Below are 8,434 nucleotides of genomic sequence, written 5' to 3' on the forward strand. Positions count from 1 at the left end.
TGATCTGATGCTTTGGAGTTTATTTTCATAGAGCATGTCTCAACAGTCTCAAACATATTTCCCAATCCTATCATGTGCTGGGTTGGCCTGCATGCATCTCACATGATAAACAGGCAAATATGTATTTGACTTAAACTTAATGTACAAGATAATGATTACCTTTATGACACATTTGCTTATCATTATAGCTACAATATAATTAATGAGCTGACACAAATGATCAGTGAACTATGAGAACAGTATACAGTAGATGTTGGATGGATTTCTTTGGGATGGACTTGACATCTATAGTCATACTAGACACATGAGTACAAAGGAAGCAACTAAAGCTTTCACTTAACTAACAAATGGAGAAGAAGACTTCATTTGTTTTGTGGTTTAATTCTCTAAATGTTATATTTCAAAACCTCACTACACAAAAACAGAACTGTGGACTGTGGGGCCTCCCCTCAAAAAAACCCCGATAGGCTAATACCTGCAACGAAATGCATCTAAGTAGCCCGGAAATAGCTGTACTTTCACTTTCGTCAATGGTAAAGTTTGTCCCCCCCCCACAGTTTTATCATGAAAGAGGTAACGGTGTGCTTTAGGACCATACGGATGCCTCCAAGCGGTCTGGTAGGCTGTTTGGAGTGTTTATCCGACTGGATTTAGGACCACTCGGACACCACAGAGCGGGCTGACAGGCTGTGTGAAGGCAAAGCTTCTGGAAAGTTGGCTGGACCAGCACGGGAGATTTGAGCATAGTTTACGTGTTACGCTCTTTCCCTGAGTTGTGAGAGGAACAGAAACTGGCTACTTTTTAGTTGACTGATGTAGCTGGCAAGGTAACTGCTGTTTAACTTAACAGGAAAAAAACAAAACTTGTGTTTATTCACAGTGCTGAGCTAGTATTGTAACTGACATGTAACGTTAGCTAATGTTTCATCCCCTCTCGACTGAGGTGAATAAATAAGCTACGCTAGTGAGTAGCTAGCACAGCCAGGTCAGCTCTAGCCTTTAGTTATCTGTCAGATAGCAATATGAGGTGGCTATTATTACTATAGTAACAGCAGTTGTTTGTATGGACATGTTTTGTAGCCTTTGTTTTGTCACGTTTCAGAAGTAAATTCACTTGGCAAGCTTTTGCCAGTTGATAGAGAGATAGCTGGCCAAAAGTTGGCTTACATTAGCTATTATTTTGCCTCAATCAAACTAGACCTGACTCAAACAATGAAACCATCGACCAAACAATTTAAGATTGATATTCTGATGTTTTTTCAGTGCAATGTGGGTTGTATTAGTCTATGTCAATGTAACTGTCATGTCCTGACCAGTAATAGGGGTTATTTGTTATTTTAGTTTGGTCAGGACGTGGCAGGGGGTATTTGTTTTATGTGGTTCAGGGTGTGTTTGTGTATGTGTTCATGTAGAGGGGGTATTTGGTTTATATGGTTCGGGGTGGTTGTTTATGTAGAGGGGTATTTGATTTATTAGTCCAGGGTTTTGGTTATTGTTCTATGTTAGTTTAGTTCTATGTTCAGTCTAGTCGTTTGTATTTCTATGTTTAGTTAATTGGTGTTGGGGCCTTCAGTTGAAGGCAGCTGTCTATCGTTGCCTCTGACTGAAGGTCCTATAAATAGGTATGTGTTTTGTCATGGGATTTTGTGGGAGATTGGTGCTGTGTATAGCTTTGTGCCTTACCGGCCTGTTCTTTGTCGTCGTGTTTTTTGTATACGCGTTTATTTTGGTTTTCCTTCTTTGTCCTTTAATAAAAGATGAGTATACATTTTCCTGCTGCGTCTTGGTCTAAACCCTACGACACCCGTGACAGTAACGTTATTGATCTGTCAGTTTCCCTAGCTGATCCCCTAATTTTCACACTAACACAGTAATAAACAGCTCTAACGTTACAGGCTTTACCATCATGGTGCATAGTAGAGGTCTGCACCAGACCGATTTCTTCCTCCAGCTCTCGCCTGCACCAGCTGGCTTTCTGTCTGACTCCCACCCGCTACCGCAAGAACTGGTCCCAAACCCAACCTCTGTCCTGCAATGTTATTTTAGGCATATGTGATGCAGTTCACTTGCCAGCCATGGTCCCAGCAATTTTGCGCCCTATAGGCAATTTCAAATGCGCAAAAATAACTTAAGAAATAGGTTAAAAAAACAGAGATTCTCACATGGCCCTTACATTGTATTACTGGGCTATATCAGCCAATGTGCTAGATGTAGTTTGAAAATATCAATATTTAGGCAATGTAGTGAACTATAGCCTATTTAGAAAGTACATTTCCTTGGAAAGATAACTGTCCCGTGCTTCTCCGCCCATTCTCTTAAATGCATACCAGCAAAGCCACTACACAACACTAAACAATAAATTAATTGCACTATAATGGTGACAAACGGTGCCCACAAATTGTTAGGGCCTACATAAAGCTGTCCCAACAGAAGAGTCCCAACAGCAGTCCCAACACCTTATCACTGCTACACCTGGCTATCAGCGGAGCCTTTTCTGGCAGCGAAACAGTTCATTCAGCCTCATTTATTGCCTTTTTAAAAAACATAGCTGATATGGCTGACTTGCTTAAACAAATGTGGTTTCTACTGACAATTGAGATGTACAAACTACATTATGGCATAAGGTGACGACGAGCGGATAAGAGGCAATCCATAATTTAGATTAAGACATTCATGAGCGAGCTCGGACGGTCGTTGTCAATATAACTAATTGTTCAGCACTTTTGAAATGTACAGCATCAGAATTCAGAACATGGGCCGTTCATACACTATTCTCCCTGTGCACCAAGTCAGAACTGTAGGATAAATAAAGGAAGCATAAAAGCAGACAATGAAAGCTCTTTCAATATTCAATGATTACATTTCTCTAAAACAGGCTATAGGCTACATGTGCACCACCAAGTCAGAACAGTAGGCTAAATTATGAGGGGAAAAGGGACCAAATGATTAGGATGAGGCACGTGGGCTACTAACAACTTACTACACAACATACACTTAGTATTACTTTCTTAGCTACAGAATACATATCTTCCTGGCATTTTACATAATTTTTTATGCAGCATACAATACATTTTTGGACTCACCTTGCCATTCTCTGGATTCATGGTGCTTCCAAGACAACTGGGAACTCAGTAAACTTCAGGTCGGAGCTCTAGAAAGAGGCCTGAGTTCCCGACTTGCAATTCCGAGTTGGATGAACGTTCAAAACTTATTTTCCCAATCAGAGCTAGATTTTTTCCCGACTTCCCAGTTGTCTTGAACTCACTGATGTCTGAGGTGTCCCAGTTCCGAGTTTCCAGTTGTTTTGAGAGCGGCAGAAGTCATTCTGGATTGACAGCAAGGCCAATGTTGAATGTTTATCCTTTCAAGCTTGGAAAAGAGACCCTTAAACCCAGACTTGGACCACACACCCACTCCACTGAATAGCAGACTAGTGATTGCTTTGCAATGCTTGCAGTTAGCCACTGATTCCTTCAAAACCACTCATTGTTGAATTTGCAATTTCCAACTTGTGTAATGTTTATGTCCAATGATCACCGATACATTTTATCTTTAATTTCTCTTCATTATTTCTCTTCACATGACAAGAATTGAAAAGGATTTGCCAGTAGATTGTCTACTTGATTCATGATGATGACTGCTAGCTAAGATTTTGAAAGTATGATGTTGACATAATCAGTCCAATCAAAGCTACGGTAGATATAACATGATTGGATGTCATATGTGTGGCCAATGACCTTGAGCCTTCTTGGATGGGCACTTCTATGTAACTCTATGGCAGCACCCAAGGGGCTTAAATTTTCACACTCTACCCGTAGATTTTGCGATGATGATATGTCCCCATGAGTGACAGAACACTGAGCCAATCACGGCGCAACTAGAGAACATTACCAACCCTTTAAGCTCCATATTTTCCTTTGGCTGCCCCACCACCACAGAAAGCGCTGAGCTAGGCTGACACACCTGCATTTTGGAGCTGCCTTACTCAAGAAAGCAAAAAAGAGACCAAGTTTGTATGTGGCTTTATTAACTCAATGATTCTTACTATTTGATAGTTTGCAAACTGATAAAAAAATGTTTTACCTTTATTTAACTAGGCAAGTCAGTTAAGAACAAATTCTTATTTTCAATGATGGCCTAGGAACAGTAGGTTAACTGCCTTGTTCAGGGGCAGAATTACAGATTTTTACCTTATCAGCTCGGGGATTCGATCTTGCAACCTTTCGGTTACTATGTGACATGTATTAATGCCAAAATAACATGCAAAACAGGCAACCCCAAAAATGTAAGTATTTCTTTTTTTAGCTAAACAGGTGGGGCTCTGCCACGCTTGCCCTTAATGACGGGTCACCACTGGTGTGAATAATGTGAAAAATGTGCTTTTAACACAATAGGTAGTCTAACGCATACAAAGCAGAAAGAGGACAGTTAAAAAACAATCTGTGCGACAAAAATATTTTCATTCCAAAATCGTCTGTCTGAATGCCCGCTCCCGCCTGCAGCATCAAAAATGCCGACCACACCGCAATTATCTCTGTCAGGACCCGCATCCCTGGATACAGTTATGTTAGAATGGCCAGTCAAGTCCATATAATCGCAGACATAAATTCATGCAGTTTAAGACCATCCAATAGAACATACTATATGCCAGTGAAACTGAATGCCATGCACTCAGACATTGCATTATTCTGCTGGAGGTGTAAAGCACAAAAGGGGACATATTTGCATATGGTGTGGTCTTGTGAAGGCTGGCTGAATTCTGCCAAAGAGTATGTTCTTTAATCTCAGCATGTGTACAGATTCTCCCTTTTCCCTGTTTTTGTTTGCTTGGAAATGTTGATACTGGAGACTTATCAGAAGAAACTGTGTAACCTAGAATTTATAGTGGTTAATAAATGCTTTGCCATTCATTGGAAGGTTGGTTATCCTTCCACAATGTATGGAAGAAATGTCAAGTTATGTACAGTATCACTAAGATTAAGGGTATACTGTGCAACACCCCCAGATGGTAAGGGTAGGTAACAACACATCTGCCACGCTGATCCTCAACCCGTGGGCCCCTCAGGGGTGCGTGCTCAGTCCCCTCCTGTACTCCCTGTTCACTCATGACTGCATGGCCAGGCACAACTCCAACACTATCATCAATTTTGCCTATGACACAACAGTGGTAGGCCTGATCACCGACAACGATGAGACAGCCTATAGGGAGGAGGTCAGAGACCTGGTCGTGTGATGCCAGGACAACAACCTCTCCCTCCACATGATCAAGATAAAGGAGATGATTGTGGACTACAGGAAAATGGGGAATGTGCACGCCCCCATTCTCATTGACGGGCTGTAGTGGAGCAGGTTGTGAGCTTCAAGTTCCTTCGTGTCCACATCACCAATAAACCAACATGGTCCAAGCACACCAAAACCTATTCCCCCTCAGGAGACTGAAAAGATTTGGCATGGGTCCTCAGATCCTCAAAAGGTTCTACAGCTGCACCATCGAGAGCATCCTGACTGGTTGCATCAATGCCTGGTATGGCAACTGCTCGGCCTACGACCGCAAGGCACTACAGAGGGTAGTGCTTACGGCCCAGTACATCACTGGGGCCAAGCTTCCTGCCATCCAGGACCTCTATACCAGGCGGTGTCAGAGGAAGGCCCTAAAAATTGTCAAAGACTCCAGCCACCCTAATCATAGACTGTTTTCTCTGCTACCGCACGGCAAGCGGTAACAGGAGCGCCAAGTCGAAGTCCAAAAGGCTTCTTAACAGCTTCTACACCCAAGCCATAAGTCTTCTGAACAGCTAATCAAAGGGCTACCCAGACCACGCTTTTACACTCCTGCTACTCCGTTTATAATCTATGCATAGTCACTTTAACTCTATGTTCATGTACAGTTGAAGTCGGAAGTTTACATACACTTAGGTTGGAGTCATTAAAACTCGTTTTTCAACCACTCCACACATTTCTTGTTAACAAACTATAGTTTTGGCAAGTCGGTTAGGGCATCTACTTTGTGCATGACACAAGTAATTTTTCCAACAATTGTTTACAGACAGATTATTTCACTTATAATTCACTGTATCACAATTCCAGTGGGTCAGAAGTTCACACACTAAGTTGACTGTGCCTTTAAACAGCTTGGAACATTCCAGAAAATGATGTGATTGCTTTATAAGCTTCTGATAGGCTAATTGACATCATTCGAGTCAATTGGAGGTGTACCTGTGGATGTATTTCAAGGCCTACCTTCAAACTCAGTGCCTCTTTGCTTGACATCATGGGAAAATCAAAAGAAAATCAGCCAAGACCTCAACATTTTTTTGGAGACCTCCACAAGTCTGGTTCATCCTTGAGAGCAATTTCCAAACGCCTGAAGGTACCACGTTCATCTGTACAAATAATAGTATGCAAGTATGAACACTATGGGACCACGCAGCCGTGGTCTGTCTCCTAGAGATGAACGTACTTTGGTGCGAAAAGTGCAAATCGATCCCAGAACAACAGCAAAGGGCCTTGTGAAGATGCTGGAGGAAACAGGTACAAAAGTATCTATATCCACAGTAAAACTAGTCTTATATCAACATAACCTGAAAGGCCGCTCAGCAAGGAAGAAGCCACTGCTCCAAAACCGCCATAAAAAAGCCAGACTACGGTTTGCTACTTCACATGGGGACAAAGACCTTATTTTTTGGAGCAATGTCCTCTGGTCTGATGAAACAAAAATATAACTGTTTGGCCATAATGACCATCGTTATGTTTGTGTCACAGTTGTCGTTGGTAGAAATGGAGGACCAAAACGCAGCAGGTACGTGAATGCTCATCTTGATTTTTAATTATCTTCAAAAATGAACATACAAAATAACAAAACCGAAAAAACGAACAACTAACAAACAGTCTGGCAAAGCAAAGCTCAACACAGAACAATCACCCACAAATCACACACACAAACACACCCTAATATATGGGACTCTCAATCAAAGGCAGATAGACAACACCTGCCTTCAACTGAGAGTACCAACCCCAATTAACCAAACATAGAAACACACACACCAGACTAACCATAGAATACAAACACATAGACCATCAACCAAAAACCCGGAAATACTAAATCAAACACCCTTTACACAAACACACCACCCCGAACCACATAAAACAAATACCCTCTGCCACGTCCTGACCAAACTACAAAAACAATTAACCTTATACTGGCCAGGACGTGACAGTACCCCCCCCCTTAAAGGTGCTACCCCAGAAGCACCTTAACAAAAAATAACCCCAAGCAACACCAAAAAAAATTCCCCTTTTCTAAAGGGAGGGAAGGGAGGGTGGCTGCCGTCAACGACGGCACTGTGCTACACCCCCCCTCCCCAACCCACCTATTTCTGGAGGTGGCTCTGGTTCCGGCCGTTCCAGGCTGTCGGGCCACTCTGGCATCGCCGGGGGCAGTCGGGCCAGTCTGGCATCGCCGGGGGGCAGTCGGGCCAGTCTGGCATCGCCGGGGGGCAGTCGGGCCAGTCTGGCATCGCCGGGGGGCAGTCGGGCCAGTCTGGCAGTTCGGGACAGTCTGGGCAGTTCGGGACAGTCTGGCAATTCGGGACAGTCTGGGCAGTCTGGCAATTCGGGACAGTCTGGCCAGTCTGGCCACTCGGGACAGTCTGGGCAGTCTGGCCACTCGGGACAGTCTGGGCAGTCTGGCAACTCGGGACAGTCTGGGCAGTCTGGCAACTCGGGACAGTCCGGCAGTTCAGCGCAGTCTGGCCACTCCGGCAGTTCAGCGCAGTCTGGCCACTCCGGCAGTTCAGCGCAGTCTGGCCACTCCGGCAGTTCAGCGCAGTCTGGCCACTCCGGCAGTTCAGCGCAGTCTGACGACTGTTGACTGGCGGGCAGCTCTGACGACTGTTGACTGGCGGGCAGCTCTGGTGACGACTGTTGACTGGCGGGCAGCTCTGGTGACGACTGTTGACTGGCGGGCAGCTCTGGTGACGACTGTTGACTGGCGGGCAGCTCTGGTGACGACTGTTGACTGGCGGGCAGCTCTGGTGACGACTGTTGACTGGCGGGCAGCTCTGGTGACGACTGTTGACTGGCGGGCAGCTCTGGTGACGACTGTTGACTGGCGGGCAGCTCTGGTGACGACTGTTGACTGGCGGGCAGCTCTGGTGACGACTGTTGACTGGCGGGCAGCTCTGGTGACGACTGTTGACTGGCGGGCAGCTCTGGTGACTGTTGACTGGCGTGGCTGGGTTGACGCACTTGTAGCCTGGTGCGTGGTGCTGGTACTGGGCTTACCAGATTATGTACACGCACCTCCAGGCTAGTGCGGGGAGCGGGAACAGGACGAGTCGGACTGGGTTGACGCACTTCCGGGTCCGCACGAGAGACAGGAGCTGGAAACCCAGGGCTATGGAGGCGCACAGTCGGTCTCGATCTTACCTCCTGC

The sequence above is a fragment of the Salmo salar genome, chromosome ssa01 (genome assembly GCF_905237065.1).
Source record: "Salmo salar chromosome ssa01, Ssal_v3.1, whole genome shotgun sequence".
In the NCBI taxonomy this organism is placed as follows: domain Eukaryota; kingdom Metazoa; phylum Chordata; class Actinopteri; order Salmoniformes; family Salmonidae; genus Salmo; species Salmo salar.